The 17871-nt window shown below is 38.0% G+C and overlaps 1 long non-coding RNA gene across 8 annotated transcripts in view; it reads left to right on the top strand.

Moving 5' to 3' along the window:
• The window catches only part of LOC148004820 (uncharacterized), an 87822-nt gene extending 72239 nt beyond the window's left edge, over positions 1–15583 (top strand). For all 8 annotated transcript variants that reach the window (XR_015625623.1, XR_015625625.1, XR_015625622.1 and 5 more), the window contains one exon: positions 14013–15583. This is a non-coding gene — a long non-coding RNA (uncharacterized LOC148004820). The remainder of the gene's footprint in view (positions 1–14012) is intronic.
• Positions 15584–17871: the final 2288 nt, after the last annotated feature.

Below are 17871 nucleotides of genomic sequence, written 5' to 3' on the forward strand. Positions count from 1 at the left end.
TTCAATCAAGTGTGATTTAAAAGAGCATTTACTCAATATTTAGCTGTTGCTTTGCCAGGGACTCTGCTATTCTTTTCAAGCATTATGATGTTGTCTTGGCATTCTAGTTCCCTTTGCTTCCTCCCCCATCATTCTGTGGTATTTGGTGGCAAAGGTAATCTTCCACCCCTGTATAGTTGTTTGTGTGGGTGACTTTCATTATTTTCTGGATCATGAGCCCTGCCTGGACAAGCATGGTGCTTTTTACATGTTTACTGCCTGGAATATAAGTAGCTGGTATATAGTAGGTGCCCCAAACATACTGGTAAAGTTTAATTGAATGAAGAGACTCAGATATGAGGTCTAACTGGCAACAGCTGTGCAAAAGCTCAGAGTCCCCAGCAATCGTTATTGATCCCGATCCTTGAGTGATGGTCAACATGTTGTGTTGTAAAAGATAAATCTGAGAGTATTAGAACACCCACAGCAAAACATATAACAAAAGAGTTATATGTTATATGAAAACATTTTTATTCTTTCCCCAAGACTTTTGAAGAACTGAGATTTCTGTTATCTACATATCGCGCTGATGTGGGAAAGCAGGACGTGTTCTTCTGCCATTGTAGCTTTCTCTGAAACTAGTACTTTCTTTTGTTTTTTTTTAATATGTTTCCCACAAAAGACAAAGTACAGGGAGAAGATGTAGCAAAGCAAGAGAAAGTAAAGGTATAGTTTATGATATATCTGATTAGTTCTTTGAAACTGATAGAAAACCATGTTTGACATTGATATCAGTTGGTTTTCAAGGACCTTGTTATTGCTGAATTGATTTTGGAAAGACATTTTGGCAATTTACATTAGAACACAAATGAGAACAGCTATAGAGCTACACTTGCCAACACTGGAATTCTTTTACTTGAAAGAAAGGAAGCTGGTTGTGGTGGTTCTTCAATCTAATTGCAGAATTTTGGAGGTGGGTGCATAAGGGTCAGTAATTCAAGAACAATCGTAGTTTTACTGTAAATTCCTCAAGGCTATTCTGGGCTATATGAAACATATACATATACACCTGTGAGATATGTATTGAGGAGGTACATTTTTTTATATTTCTTATTCAGTTGTTTTTCTGCATGTCCATTCAAAGCATACATACACTATATTTCATCTATTTTCATCAGAGGCTTGGAACTGAAGAAGTTCTCAAAATGCACAAAGTTGCATCATAATACTGGTGAACAACTTTTTCTAAGACATAAAATAGGATGAGTCTTTCGAATAAATATGTGCCATTTAGTGAACATCTCTGACATCTGTGTCCATACTGGAAGCTTTAGCAATGTATGACATAGGTGAAAATTCTCAAGCTATCATCTCTCATCTCAAAGACTTCATTATTTATTAAGAAGAAATATCAGTAAGGCCGCTTTAGTGGCTGTAGTGACGAGTTAACTTTGACATGCTGTAGGGATGTAGAGAATATTCTTCTAAGATCCAGAACATAAGAAAGGACAAGGACTAAATTAAGCGGTGTGGGTTGAATGTTTGTGCAGTTCTAGTTGAAGAGATTTGGGATATTGGGACTCTGCGGAAGTGATTAGTTGCTTTAGAGCCTTAGGAAATTAGTCTCATAGATGAGATCAATACTTATGAAAGTGATACCAGAGAAATCTCCCACCCTTCTCATCTTGTAATAACACAGAAAACAAGATGACCAGAAGCATAGACACAAAGTCAAGAGACACCAGATCTATAGGTAAAATGATCTTTGATTTTACAGGTTCCATGACTATAGAAGTTAAATTGTTTATAAGCTGCCCGTTTAAGTCTATGGCATTTTGCCATATAAATCTATGCCATATAAGTCTATGGCATTTTGTTCTAGCAGTGCAAATAACACAATAAGTCAGCATTAAAATCAATGTGGGAAGTGAATAAAAAGTACAGAAAAAGTGGAGTTGAATTTAGTTTTGCGGAATGGAATCGGAGCTTGTACATTGTCTTGATTAATTCCTCCATAAGCATAATTCTCTATAGAATTTAGTTGTTTTGTCCTCATTCTAAGATTTTTCCTACTGAAGTATCAGTTTAAAAGGATACAGAAAACAGCAAAGTCATTTACATGATGTTACCATTTTAGGGAAACAAAAGAGTAGGTTAAATATAAATAAAGGAATCAACCTTTATGTGGGCTTACAGTATGTTACCCTGGCTGTTTCCTATGTCTAGATTCAAGGTGTTCTTTTACCTCCATCTCCAGCATGCTGGAACCACATGTCTTTAGGCCTGGGTTTCAAAAAAATCATATTTAAAAAATATATTTGTCAGACATGACAATATAAAATCCAGAGGTAAAATGAAAATCCCAGCGTGGACTTTGCATTTTAAAAGCATCAAAGTAAAATTGGAATAGGTGCTTTTAGGAAAAAGAAGGAGGAGGAGGAGGAGGAGGAGGAGGAGGAGGAGGAGGAGGAGGAGGAGAAAGAATATAGAACTTCCACTGAAAGCTCATTATGCAGAGAAAGAGAAGCAATGAAACATTTCCATTTCTCTGTGAACCTTGACCATTTTCCTAGTCCTCATGTTTTAGATGAGCTATCCCTGCACAGCCTTGAAACTACTCTTTTGATCACGCTGTATAGATGCTTAGAGAGAAAATTAATTAATTGCAACTGTGATCATTGCTGAAAGATAGAAATGTAGACTGACCTGAACTGTTTACTACAATCAGCAAGATCAAAGAAGATGCCCCAGTAGTGACCATGACATGTAAGTCTGAAAGATAAATAGTTGAGTTCTCTAGAGCTCAGTGTCTCAACCATGTGCTATTGACATTTGAGGCTAGGTAATTTTTTACAGGGAGAGGTTTTGTATATTATAGAATGTTTGACAACAGCCCTGGCTATGACCTCCTGGAAAGAAATATTACTTCCACCTGATTGTAACAAACAGAAATATCTCTGGGCATTTGTAAAAGCCCCTTTGGAAAAACACTGATACAGAGAGACACAAGTGCAATATTCTCACAACCAGGACTCACATGTGCAACTCCAAGAAAGGAAACATAGCATAACCTAGTGAGACAGTAACTGTAGTGTGTGTGTGTGTGTGTGTGTGTGTGTGTGTGTGTGTGTGTGTAAGGGAGGGAGGGAGAGAGGAGAGGAGAGGAAGGGGAGGGGAAAGGGAAGGGGGAGAGAGAGAGGGGGAGGGAGAGAGAGAGAGAGAGAGACAGACAGACAGACAGACAGAGACACAAAGATAAAAGAATATTAGACCAAGAATGATACCATGCTTTCAGGAATTTTGGAGTAGTGCAATGAGAACATACAAAGCACTATGGCATGATGGAGAACAATGCCTGCAGTAGACCTGCTGAGCCTTTGCAATATATACATTCCATTTGCTGCATGATAGGACTAGACATTTTAAATCTTGTGTATACTTTGTATACACATGTCATCCAGTTCCTCCACACAGTACAATACATATTAAATCTGGTATAGTGCCTGCTGATCCTTTTTGGGATCGATGCATCAGCAAAACAACTCTTTAATCCTTTGTATGTTTGCATACATTCTTTATCTGCATATTCTTTTATTTCTGTATCTCGGTGTCTTATTCCTTTAGAAGAACCCTTTCTTCCTGTGAATTTTCCGTTCACATTTCCTAGAGAGAGATGCACATTTTGTAGAGTACTGTTGTCATTTGTCTTCTTGATTCTTCTTCATTTGAACCTACTGTACTCTATGATGGTCAGCATAGCATCTTGAAAAAGTAGTTCAGAGTGGTTCTGCCTCATGCTTGCACTGGACCTAGCACTTAATGTGCTATGGAGATGAACATTTATCGACCTTTCATTATTGTTGCTTATAATTTTCTGTCATTGCCTCACATGCTCTATTTAGTAGCCCTCTTTTGTTTTCCTCAGTACTTCCTGGATGCTTCTGTAAAACATTACCTCACAGTCTCTTTTAAGGGAAGATTTCCTTTCCTCCTTCTTTGTTCTTTTAGTGCAGTTACTTATTAGAAAGTGAAGTTGCCATTGCTTGTTCTCTCTTCTTGTGTCATCCAAGCCATTACTAGCATTGTGGCATTGGGGTAGGTAGGATTCTTTCATGGGATACTGTCTTTCAGACATGGACCAGATTATAGAATCAGATTGAAAGAGGGAAATAAAAATGGCAAAAATCAAAACAAAAATGGTGAGTTGTGTATTGTCCATGTCATATGAAGTGGTGTGTTTTATATTACTTACCTACCATATACCTACCAAGTCCACATTGACTTTCCTAACATATGGGAATAAGAAAGAACAATCCTATTATTCCCTCAAAGTATGTAGAAAATTCCCAAATATATGGGTAATTTTGTCTCACACATTGATATTTATAAAGAAAAAAATCCTCGTTTTATGTGTCATACCATTCAATGGAAGGGGCATCCATCAGAACAATATACGTAGTGTAGAATGATATCCATAGATAATATTACAAAGCAGTGATGTGGGCTACCTGGGAAACATAGCATAAGCTCATTGGACCATGAAGCAGTGAAAATAGAGATTAAAACAGTAAGGTTGAAAAGAGTATAGAGCCCAAGCCAAGAGAGCATGTATAACATCTCTGGGGAGGGTGGAGAGAATCTAACATATTTGAGGAGGAGAAAGATTTCAGCCATGACTTAGAGGATGAAAGTGAGAGTAAGGCTTATATCAAACAATGCTGCAAATATTATCTATGACCTCATTATAAGAGCACTAAGAAACTCTTACTATATTTGAAGCTTGCAGCTGCCATGATTCTTTTCAAAGTATACAGAGAACATTTCAGTGGAGTAAAAGGAATGTAATGTATATATTAAGGAAAATGGATATACATAAATCTAGGAAAATAGCAATGGACTTGTGGAAAGGCTTTGTTTAGCTTTAACTAGAGACTAGAGGAAGATAGGACTTAGATGGTAGAGAGTATGCAACTGAGTGCTTACCACAGGACTCTTTTGTCTTCTTATAGATTAGTCAAGAAGAAGAAAAAAATCCATGTATATGTATCCAGTGTGTGTGTGTGTGTGTGTGTGTGTGTGTGTGTGTGTGTGTGTGTGTATGATCTGCTATACATCCATCTAATTGCAAGAGTATTTAGCCTAAATAAAGTATTTAGGTGGTAAGGATTAGATTCTAATGTGAAGCCATAAAATGACTTCCATATTACTATGTTGGAAAAATATAGGGTTGGAACAGATCCATTTGTACCACTATTATTAAAAAAATTAGGGTTTTTCTATAGGTATTATAAAGACTCTGGTGTGACAATAACTACTCATGTCAAGAATACATTCAAATTTGTGTATCTTTGATGCTTTTATCTCTCTTCTCTTGTCTTGATATTTTCTTTCAGTTAGTTACTAATCACATTATCAGAACTCACTAAATCACTGTATAACTTGCTTGCTACCATTAATATTTCAGAAACTGGTTCATGTCTGAGCCTACCCAATGAGCAAAACAGTATAACACAGTTGTTCCTCAGCACATGAATTGCTAAGTAAAATTTGCAGTTATGTGTACTGCACATCACGATGCCAGGGAAGTTACCAGTGTCTAAGCAGAAAGATGAGTAAGTGACATTTTTGAGTAATAGTCTTTCCTCTGAGCTTGGGTTTGGAGTTTAACATACTGACTCATTTTTCACAAAATTATAAGGAGCCATGATTAGTTTCTTAGAGAGAATGTTGTTTTCATTATAGCTTTCTTTTTTAATTAACTGGTTCTAGATTAGATATGACCTAGAAGAATTTTCTAGCAGTGTCTGTAGAAATGTTAGGCTACCAATTGCATTTAGATATCACTCTCTGTGATAAAAATTAGTCCATGCACTTATTTGTACAATGTAATGGTTAATTCTCATGTTTCATAGTTGGCCTAACTCGATTTAATTCCTGACTGAACTAATTAATGATTTTTTCTTTGTATTTCTAGGGATGGAAACTTGTACCTCACAAATACTAGAAAACCATACCATTATTGATCTATACTTCCTTACTTAGTGATGATTTTTAAGTTAATCAAGTTTTGTGTTCTGAACCTGTTTACTCATTTATAAAGTAAAAAAAATACATAAAGAAGTGCACAGATAGTTGCCTTAGTAAGGTTTAATGTTTTTATTTATGGACACACACACATATACAAACATACACACACAGACACATGCACACAAACACACACACACACACACACACACACACACACACATACACACACACAAAATAGAGAAGGTTGGAGACTAATTACCAAGTCAAGACACTCTCTAGAACATGTTTTAAAAACTAGAAGTCAGTCAAGAAACGACCTCAGTGTTTTCACATGATGGACTCCATTCTCTTAGATGAACAAAAAGATCATAAATTCTACTGTTCAGATATACGAGTTCTAGGAGAAAAAGCAGCATTCATAATTTTGCAATGAGAAGTAAGAGAAGAGAATTTAGGAAGAAAGGGTGGAAAGACAAAGAGAGAAGATGATGTGGAAAGAAATGTCTACAGGAAAATTCACATTGCTAGAGTAACAATTTGGCATGAGTGGCAGGAGAATAGGGTGCAGATGAGAGAGGAATCATTAATAACATATGAAATGAATGAATGGCAGTAAAAAAAAGAGTAGACATCACCTCCCTAACTCCCCTGCCACTGTACAAACACAGACAAGTGCTCTGTGTAAAACAGCATGGGATGAACAAATGTGAGAAGGCATGCTTCACTCTCCTTTCTTCTAACCCCTCACCACTGAGTAACTAAGCTATTCCAGCTCTCAGGCTTCTTCCTGGCTTTGCTAGGAAGTAATTATTTTCTCAGTAAACTATCCCCATTTCTGCTACTGTGGATGTATTCTCTGCTTAGTTCTTTGTTCTGGGACATAAGAACCTGGAAATTCAAGTAGGTGCCTTCTGGATTGTAATTCAGATCTATCATATCTGAATGGAAGAAGGCAATATGTATGATTTAAGTAACTGTGATACATCTAAGCCATGGAACACATACATCTTTACCAAAAGGAATGAACTACGATGCTGTGAAAAGCAAGAGAACATACTTAAGACCATATGCTAAGTGAAAGCCAATGTGAGAAGCGTTGTAATAGATGAGTTGAGTGTTGTCAGGTATTTGGAAAGGTAAAAACCTCAGATCTGTAGTCTTCACGAGTTGGAATGGTAGACGAGGTTTGAAGCTTCTTGAAAACCTTCTCATGTTTCTGTAATGTTGGATGATGGATGACAAAAACTTATCCAAGGTCATAAAACCCCCAATGCTAGAGCAAACTCTTGTGTGCACCAGACTCAGGACTCAGGTTGGTAAGGAAATAATATGAGCCAATGTGGTGAGGGATGGGGTGTGTGTGTTGAAAACCAGGGAAGCTCTGCTTCTCTCAGGGCTGGCTTTGCAAGAAAAACCAGCACCTCCTGTTCAATGTAATTATGAAACCAAAATTATGAACCAAAAACCAATTTCAGAACCAAAGCCCGTGAGAAGAAAATCAGACAACCATTTATCTATTCATTCTACTGATTACAACAGTGACCACCACTGATGTTTAGAGAGATTTTGCTATGTATTAAGCAATCTATCGAGTGTGTTTTATGAAGTAGACCACTTAGCTCTCACAAGACCAAAAGAAATATTCTACAGCTTCACCTTTTATAGGTGAGAAAAATGCAGCTTAAATATTTTAAGCACCTTTGCAAAGGGAAACATTTTTGTGATAAGGTCTTATGATAACGTAGATCATGAAGAATCCATAGCAGCATACATGCAGAAGGGCACAAGCCCATAACCTACCCCTAGCTCTCAGATATCTTAGTGATAGTGAGAAGCCCCTGGAATTTCCCTAGATCATGAAATGGTTAGTCATGACATCTTAACTCTATGTTAATGAAAGGAGTTGGCATTTTGAATCACCTAAGCTATGCAAATTATAAAACAAATTACCATATTTCTTCACAGCTGTAGTCTCAGAGAGCTGGTAAGCCATAGATGAAGAAAGTTCAGCAACACAAGAGCAGTCTCCTTAGAGATACAGCCTTGGGGGTGGCTTAAAATGGGAACTTTCTAGGTGAGAAGGTTAGTGGGGATAGGGAAGGCCTTGTAGATGATAAGAGAAATGGAAGCCAAAACATGATGGTGGGAATAGGTCTGACTTTTAAAAGTCATAAATAAACAAACAAAACGGAAAGGAAAAGAGACCTGCCTCACTTCATTTGTGCTGCTCTAACAAAGCTCTGCAAACTGGGTAATTTATGTAAAAAATAGAAAATTATTTCTTCACAGGTCTCAAATTTGGAAAGCCTAAGATCCAGTTTTAAGGAAGTTCTGTGTCTGGAAAGGGCCAGGTGTTTGCTTTTGACATGGCACCTTGAACAACTCGAAATTAATTCACTGTTAAAAGCTATGCTGCAGTATCCAAGGGAGAATCCCTGAGCCCATTCATAGACTGATCATTTTCTAGCTTTCAGAAAATCCAAGCAATCTAATTCTCTGAATACCTAAGGCTCAACAATTGACAGATAGACTCAAGAATTCGATGTTTAGAGGCAGGTCTTCTTAAAGCCTATCAAAAAAGCTTGCTGTCACAGGTTTGATAAATGGAAAAACAGGCTAACTCATGGCTTTAATCTGATCTTTATGCTCCCTCAAAATTATGCTGGCACATGATTTTCAAAACAATAACAATGAGAGGTTGGGCCTTCAGAAGGGCAAAGTCCCAACCTTCATGTCTGAGATTAGTATCTGGAGGAAATTTCCTAGGCCCATTTGATCCCTTTGCACTAAGCCAAGTGAAAGCATAGTGTTCGAGTTACCATGTTGGAAGCAGAAACCTGGCCCTTACCAGACACAGAACCTGCTTGAAACTTGATTTTAGGTTTCCCAGGTCTGAAACCTGTGAGGAAATAAATGTCCATTTTTTAAAACATAAATTACTTAAACTGCACGTTTGTTAGAGCAGCCCAAATAAGGCAAGGTGGATATATTTTTCCATTTTAAAGATGAGAACGAGCAGATGGTGCTATTATGAATGGCATATCATATGAAAGAAAGGTACTATCTTAAGTTTGATGCAAGGTAGTCAGAAAAGAAAATGTTCAGCAGGCATTTGAGTTTGTCATACTGTGGAATGAAGGTAAGAATCAACAAGAGATTCTGAAGATCCGTGCATCAAAGAAGGTCCTAGGGATAATGAGAGTGGAGAGGTTTGCCAGGGAAGTTTTGACTCACTCAGGAACAAAGTTGGTCAACTACACTAAGAATCTTTAAAAAAATCAAAATAAGAAAGTTGAGGCAACTCAGCAAAACAAGATGGCTTCTCTGCTGTCAACCATCTTCATGATGCCTTTCAGCTCGGAGAAGCGCTTCTTCAATGGTGGTAGAATAGGAAGATATTAGAGATCTAAAGTATCACTGAGCTCTCACCATACCCTAGTTCTGCCAGTGCAGCAAACATCTATATTAATGCCTGTCCAGGGTATTCCGGGCTTGACCCAATCTTAATTTATAGCCAATAAAACCCCCTCTTGTATTCTGATTCTCTATTATAAGGCCATATTTCTGTCACTGCTAGAGCTATTGATTTTTTACCTACATTAAATGAAGGTTTGTCTTCATTAGTTTTTTCAGCTTTTGTTCACTGGTTACCTTCTTTAACAACAACAACAACAAAAAACTATGTTGAAATCTATTTGATTCAAGAAGTCAAATGATGAATGTAAATTATCCTCCATTTTTTTTTCATTCAGTTATTTCAAGGGTAACATGTCTACCTTTTACGTGATAAAATATTGTTTTTAATTGACTCATTCCTAAACAGGTCCTAAAAGCCTGCTGTTTTCAAGGAATTATACTGGGAAATGTGTATTCAGGAATGTTAGCAGAACAGTATCTTCTGTCATTCACTGCTTTCTCAAATGGACAGTAAAGCCGTCTAATTAGAAACATTGTAAATTTTATGGATGCAAAATACAAATTCTCATGGGGAGAAAACCCCAAGGATTTATTATTATAGGTGCATGACTCAGGGCAAGGCATCTTCTCAATGAAGGAGTAAGATAGATCTAAGATTAGGACTTTACTAAGTGAAGATGGGTCTAGGGGAGAATCAGGGCGATGTGAGGTAAGTGAGAGGGCTGTGGGAGGAAAGCACATGTTTGTATGTCTGATGATCCAAAAGAAGGTCAAAATTATTGAGTAATAGGAAGAGTTCAATCTGTATGCAACTGGGAAATAAAATACATTGGTTCATCATCATGCTGCCAATTGCCTTTCCACAAAATGAAATGGCAAACTCTTTTTTTTTTTTTGGTTCTTTTTTTCGGAGCTGGGGACCGAACCCAGGGCCTTGTGCTTCCTAGGTAAGCGCTCTACCACTGAGCTAAATCCCCAGCCCCTGAAATGGCAAACTCTTAAAGGTTTTCAGCAAGAAAGTAAATTTGGAGTAGAAAAAGATGAGCGTGTGAAGTCAACTAGAAAACCTCTATGACAATGCTCAATTTAGAAGTACTGAGGGCTTTCATTAGAAGAGTAGCATTACAGTTGGAAAATTCATGCTAGGCTTCCAGTCGGGGTAACTAGAGAAAGTATAAGTAAATGTGACCAACTGTTTTGTCTATTAATGGGGATGGCAGAGGAAATTCTGTAATAAAAACAATATGGTTTTGATTTTTTAAAAAGTAGGTCATGGTTTTCAACATGGAGATTTTTAATGTGAAAGCCCATAAGTCAGTCATAATAACATTCTTCAACCTAGGAAGTTAAACTTCCGACTAGCTATGTAAATTCTGGATATCTTGACAGGAACTTAAAATTGCAAGTAATTGGGCAGGATGTCAAGGAGAGAAGATCCAAGAAGCTCCTTGAGGTCAAGACCTAAAGTTCTCCCTATATTAACAAATTGTGTAGAGGATATGGTTGGCCAAAGAAGTTGATATGGAAGAACTGGAGAGAGGCAGAGAAGTAAGCACCAGGGTTTGGTTTTACTGAGCACAAGAGATAAAGGCTTTAAAACGAAGTTTGCAATGAAATGCTACTTAGAATTCACCAGAGAAGTGTTGGGTATTATATTGTAGAATTCGGAGATCTTCTTCCCCTCACATAATATATTCATTTTTTATTCTTGCTAAGTCTATTCTATACGAATGACAAAGAAAGAAAACCTCATTGCTTATTACAAGTTGTAAAGACTTTTAAAATGAATGATGTCATAATCACACAGTAAAGGAATCTCACCGTTTCCAATTTCCAAATGAGGAAATAGATTCCTGGAGAATATAAATTTCTTTTCCCAAATTTAATACCTGGTATTCCAGTATAGCTAGATGTAGTCTAACTTTCTGTATCAATACACCAGGTGTTGGTAGATGAGGGAGAAATGAGGTCATATAGCTGTTCACATACTTTATCTATAGCACTGATTCTTACCCTTCCTAATGCTGTGATCCTTCAATACATTTCCTTATGTTGTGGTGAACCCCAATCATAAAATTATTGTTGCTACCAATCATAACTGCAATTTTGATACTCTTATGAAGCACAGTGTAAATATCCATGTTTTCTGGTGGTCTTAGGTGACCCCAGTAAAGGGTTGTTCAACCCTTAAAGGGGTCACAATCTACAGGTTGAAAACCACTGAACTATAGCAATAGAGGTATATTAGAATGTATTTGTATAGTCTTCTCTCTCTCTCTCTCTCTCTCTCTCTGTGTGTGTGTGTGTGTGTGTGTGTGTGTGTGTGTGTGTATGCGTGCACCTGCATTTCCTCAATTCAGCAGGCAAAGAGAGTGGCCACATTTCCTAGAACAGAAGAGGATGTGGTCCCATATTGTGTTAAGGTGATTGATGGGAGGGAAGAGCCTGATAGCAAGAACCAATAGCTGTAGAGGCTTGACAGGGAGTAGGTTATGTTCCAGCATCAGTCATCCTGTGAACCGGTGTCTTCAAAAGCAGATGTTTACAGAATACAGGATCTATGTCCCCTCAGTATGAAGAAACTTCAATTGCAGATCAAGATTTCTAGGTATATCACCATAGCAAAAACAAGTGAAGCAACAGCGACATCTATGAAGAAAAACCAGAAAAAGCTAAAGTGGGAGTTTTAGTCCTATTTCCACTTCTATTCTCACATTATTCATATGAAAATATTCACTTGTATGAGTATTATATTTACATAATTTTCATCTCTTTTTTTCTTCCTCCAAATCCTTCCAGGTACTCCCCTGCTCCCTCTCAAGCTCATGATCTTTTCTGTAATTATTGTTGCTTGCTCTCTCTCTCTCTCTCTCTCTCTCTCTCTCTCTCTCTCTCTCCTTCCCCCGTTTCCATGCTTACCTCCCTCTCTCTCTTTGTGTGTGTGTGAACGTGTGAGTGTGAGTGTGTGTGTGTGTGTGTGTGCACAAATGCAACATACTGATTTCATTTACTGTTGCTTATGTGTGCATGCATTTAAGGGCTTACCAATCACTTTGGATAACATATTAGGCAACTCTTTACTACGAAAACCAATTTATTCACTCCTCCTCTTTGTCCCTTTCTTGTGTGTATAGCTGCCCCCCAAATTACCTGTCAGCAGCCATTGCCTGCCTATAGCTCTTCATCTTCATCATATGAGGTCTTATAAAATTTACCCATGCCTGTTGGCATGTAAACTGGTGTGGTCATTACATAAGTCTTATTCAGGTAACTCTATTGTTGAGGTTTTTCTGAATACAGCTTTTCTGTCATGTCTACATAATGTATCTCTCATCAAAGAGCCATAATCTTCTGTCCCTTCTTCTATGAGGCTCTCTACATCTTAACTATAGAGGTTGTGTTATAGACGTATCAACAGGGGATGGGCACTCACTATCACTTGTTCTTTGCATTTTATTAATGAGTAAGAGATTAACAATGAAGTGATCACCTATTTTCCATGACTTCCTGTTCCAACATCCTTAAGCCCACATGATCCATCAGTCTAAATGTGGGTTTGTTTCTAGTAAGTGTATGATCTATACATCTTATGAAACATCTCAATTTGATGTAGAGACTCAATATTCATATCTGGAAATGGCTTCTTCTACAATTTCTCCTCTCTAGCTTTTTCTTTCCTGGTTGAATTAGGACTGAATCATCTTTATCATCTTTTAAAGACTTTTTTTCTCAGTCAGATGTATATTCAAAAGGAGGACAGATATTTATTGTTTCCCAGAATTTACATGACTATTAAGTGCTGCTTATATAAAGTCACCCTGTGACTCCTGTAATCCACATCCTCAGAATATGGAGGCTGGAGCTCACACCTAGGATATTTCCAAATTCATCCTCTTAGGATACTAGTGAGGCTTTAAATAAGCAGAAACATTAGAAACAAGCTCAGCATGAGCTAACCTCTGTATTTACAGTGGCTTTATGTATGTAGTCTGTGTTTCCTCTGTTATGCCTCAAATAACGTGAACACTGGGTCAGTGTGATGAGACAAGAGCAGCCCAGCCACTCCAAGGTCCAATAAAAAGCTAAGAAATTAGCACACAATGATAAGCTGAAAATATTCCAAGTAATATTTTCCAGCATTTGTTAGTCCTATGAGTGGTTGCTTATAGATGGGCTTTTACTGATGAAATATTTGGGGTACAATCTGGACATAAGCCCTTTCTGGCTCACTTCTAAGACACTCTATTATGGAGTTTTTTGTTGTCATGAAAATGGACTCAAATTGATTGAGTTGGTCATGGTAACTCTGTGAGCAAAGAAGGAAACACTGGATTACGTAGGTTAAATTGGTGAAGTTAATGATACTTTAATCTCAGTAAAAATATTTTCCAAAAATATTATATTTAAAACACAATTTACTTATTTTTATTGCACACTTTCCAAATGTGTGTCGTGTGTCTTTGGACACACGACATGTTTTTTTTCTTTTAAACAGTAAGTTATTTTGTTTCCTACTGAATACAGATTTGGCCAAGTACAGGCAGTGAACAAACTTGGGCTCAAATAATAGCTGTGTCTTTTTCTGACAGGTTGCCCTAGATATTCACAGCTGAGTAAGCTTTGACAAGTCATCCAGACTTCTGAGGCTCGTGGTAACAGCAACACATCTCAACAATCATCTCAAAGACGACATGAGATAACAAACAAAGTATTGACGTCTTAATCTCAATGCTTGTCAGTAAGAGCCTACAAACATAAGCTGACTCGGCTTCCCCAAGTGAAAGAATCAAAATAAAAACAAAGTAACAAGACTTGGAGCTCTCAGATTGAACTACCAACCAAAGAACATATATGGGCTGCACCTAGGCCTCTCGCTGCCACATTTGTAACAGATATGCAACTTGGTCTTCATGTAGGTCCTGAATAATTAGAACGGGGTGTACCTCAAAAGCTGTTGCCTGTGCATGGGATATGTTCTAGCTGTACTGTCTTGTCTGACCTCAGTGGAAGAGAATGTGCCTAAGTTCCAGGATGAGGGGATACGTAGGGGTCCCCTACCTTCTCCTAGAGGAGAAGAGGAGGTGGACGGGGAGAGAATTGTGGGAGGGGATGACTAGGTGGGGGCAGGGAGCAGGATGTAAGTGAATAAGTAAAAACATAAATTAAATTAAATTAAAAAAACAACAAAGTAACAAAAGGCAATTCTTATAGTGATAAGGATTCCCAGGACATACTTCCTGAAGCATCAAACAGTAGACACATTGAGAGCCTGTGTCAGTATTTGCTTTCTTTTTCTGGATGCCAGATGTTATGATCAACATGTTTAAGTAACCCAACATATACGTTCTTGAATGCTTTCAGGCATCTTGTGGCACGAGGTCACTAGGGTAGTCAAAAATTCAAGGCTCTGCATTAGGATTCCAGGAACACCATCCTGGAAGGCTAGAGAATCTTTTCAAATGCTCTCCCAGGGAATGCCAATACATTTCTAGGAATGATGAATAGAAATGGTATGACAGTGAATTATGGCATTAATGCTAGGTCTGGCAGGTGCTTAACATTTATGTTGCATGTAATTTTAAAAGAACAAAAGAAAGATTTTTGTTAAGGAAGTTCATATAGCAGGTTCAGGTTTGAAAGGAAGTGTGAGTTCCACCAAATTTTCATTTTGAAAACGGTTTCATTTTACTTGTTCATTTCATATCTGCGATGGGGTCTCACTATGTTAGTTAAGTTAGTCTGGAGCATCTGGTCTCAAGTGATCCTCCTTCATTAGCCTCCTGAGTGGCTGTGACCACCAGTACATGCCACCACACCTGCTTCCTTCATTTTTACAACACATGAATGCATTATTATTTTTTTAATAATCATCAAAAAATGTTTTCCCACCAGCTTCAAAACAGAATCTCCTTACAAGAGGGAAGTCCAAGTCAGTCCTGTACATGAAAATTAGCATGCATTTACCAGACTTCCGACCAAACTGGAAATCCCTAACTGATCTTTCAACTGTACAATACAACTTGGCTTTGAAAAGAAAATCAGCCAGCTTTCTGGAAAAGGTTATCTTGTCCCAGATTGAAAGTGGAACAGATTACTCACTATGTTTGCTAAAATCTTGCAGAGTACCTAGCAAAATAAACTCTCTGGTTAGTCTAATTAATTTGACTGGAAATTGTCAAGTTGCTGAGAGCAGAGTGAATCAAGATGAAGACGGGCTGGAGTCAACAGACAGCCTTGTTCAGTAGCAACTTGAACATTCAAGCACTTCCAGTAAGAAAAGGGGTGATACTTTCTCTAGACAGGTCTGGAGTCTGGAAAAAAATGACTCAGATTCATAAACTCACTGTCTCTGTCTCGTCTCCTCCTCCTCTTTCTTTATCTCTTCCCCTTCCCCTTTCTCCCTTCCTCTCTCCCCCTTCCCCTCTCCCCCTTCCCCTCCCTATCTCTCTCTTCTCTCCCTCTTTCCCTCTCTACTGCTCTCTCTCTCTCAACTTTCTTGTAAGGCCACACATGTGAAATATGAGATTATATATTCTTCTTATCAACAAAGATCTATGTCAGATGCAGGAAATGAATTTTAGTCTAAACCAAACTCTAAAAGAGTGCGTCAAACATACGTGGAAAACTGAAGCTCATCTGTGGTGGACAACTCTCTAGTCTATATAGAAGTCTTAAGCACTGGGAATGAGCACTGAACAAATGGTCTTGTTCTAAGAATCCCCTGTGAACTGCTGTTAATACTGCCTTCTGCTTAGATCAGTTCAAAACTGGAGAAAGGAAAAGGAGAGTAAGTAAGGAGACTAATATTCAATCTTTACTCCCTGAACAGGCTGTGTGACTTAATTTGCATACCTGTTTTTAATGTGTTCCTAATACAACACTTGGAGGCTGGCACCATCAGTGAGTTTTTACAAAGAAATACAGAGGACAAAAAAAATACAGATTCCACACTCAGAAATTATAAATTAGATTTTTCCTTTCTTTCCTATTATTATTTCCAACACTTATTTCTTTATGAAACAGAGATTTGAGCATTCAGTAAAAAGAAGCATGCTTGTGAATTCTCTCTGGTGATTTTACATGACATGTGTTATGATTTTATTTTGTTGTGAAGGAAAACACTCTAAAAAAATAAGTTCAAATCCAAGTGGATCAAAGACCTCCACATAAAACCAGATACACTGAAACTAATAAAAGAGAAAGTAGGGAAAAGCCTTCAACACATAGGCATAGGGGGAAAATTTCCTGAACAGAACACCAATAGCTTATGTTCTAAGATCAAGAATCAACAAATGGGACCATGGAGGGCTAATATCGAATATATACAAAGAACTCAAGAAGTTAGACTCCAGAGAGCGAAATAACCCTATTGAAAATGGAGTACAGAGCTAAATAAAGAATTCTCAACAGAGGAGTACCAAATGACTGAGAGGCGCCTAAAGAAATGTTCAACATCCTTAGTAATCAGGAAAATGCAAATCAAAACAAACCTGAGATTCCACCTCATACCAGTCAGAATGGCTAAGATCAAAAACTCAGGTGACAGCAGTTGTTGTCAAGGATGTGGAGAAAGAGGAACACTCCTCCATTGTTGGTGAGATTGCAAGCTGGTACAACCACTCTGGAAATCAGTCTGGAGGTTTCTCAGAAAATTGGACAGAGTACTACTTGAGGACCCAGCTATACCACTCCTGGACATATACCCAAAAGATACTCCAACATATAACAAGGACATGCTCCATTATGTTCACAGAAGTCTTATTTATAATAGCCAGAGTCTGAACCCAAATGTCCTTCAACAGAGCAATGGATTCAGAATATGTAGTGCATTTATACTCTGCTATTAAAAACAATGACTTTATAAAATTCATAGGCATGGATGGAACTAGAAAATATCATACTGAGTGAGGTAACCCAGCCACCAAAGAACACAGATGGTATGCATTCACTGATAAGTGGATGTTAGCCCAAAAGATTGGAATATCCATGATACAATTCGGAGACCGCATGAAGCTCAAGAAGAAGGAAGACCAAAGTGTGACTGCTTCAGTCCTTTTTAGAAGGGGGAACAAAAATACTAACAAGAGGAAATATGGAGACAAAATGTGGAGTAGAGACTGAAGGAAAAGCCGTCCAAAGACAGATTACCCCATCTGGGGATCCATCACCTATACAGTCACCAAACCCAGGCAAAATTGCTGATGTCTAGAAGTGCATGCTGACAGGAGCCTATTATAGCTATCTCCTGAGAGGTCTGCCAGAGCCTGACAAATACAGAGGCAGATGCTCACAGCCAACCATTGAACTGAGAATGGGGTTCAAGAAAGGACTTAAAGAGCTCAAGGGGTTTGCCACCCCATAAGAACAATAATATCAACCAACCAGACCCCCCAGAGCTCCCAGGGACTAAGCCACCATCCCAGGAGTACAAAGGGATGGACCTATGGC

The sequence above is a fragment of the Rattus norvegicus genome, chromosome 7, assembly GCF_021556685.1.
Source record: "Rattus norvegicus strain SHRSP/BbbUtx chromosome 7, alternate assembly SHRSP_T2T, whole genome shotgun sequence".
Lineage (NCBI taxonomy): Eukaryota > Metazoa > Chordata > Mammalia > Rodentia > Muridae > Rattus > Rattus norvegicus.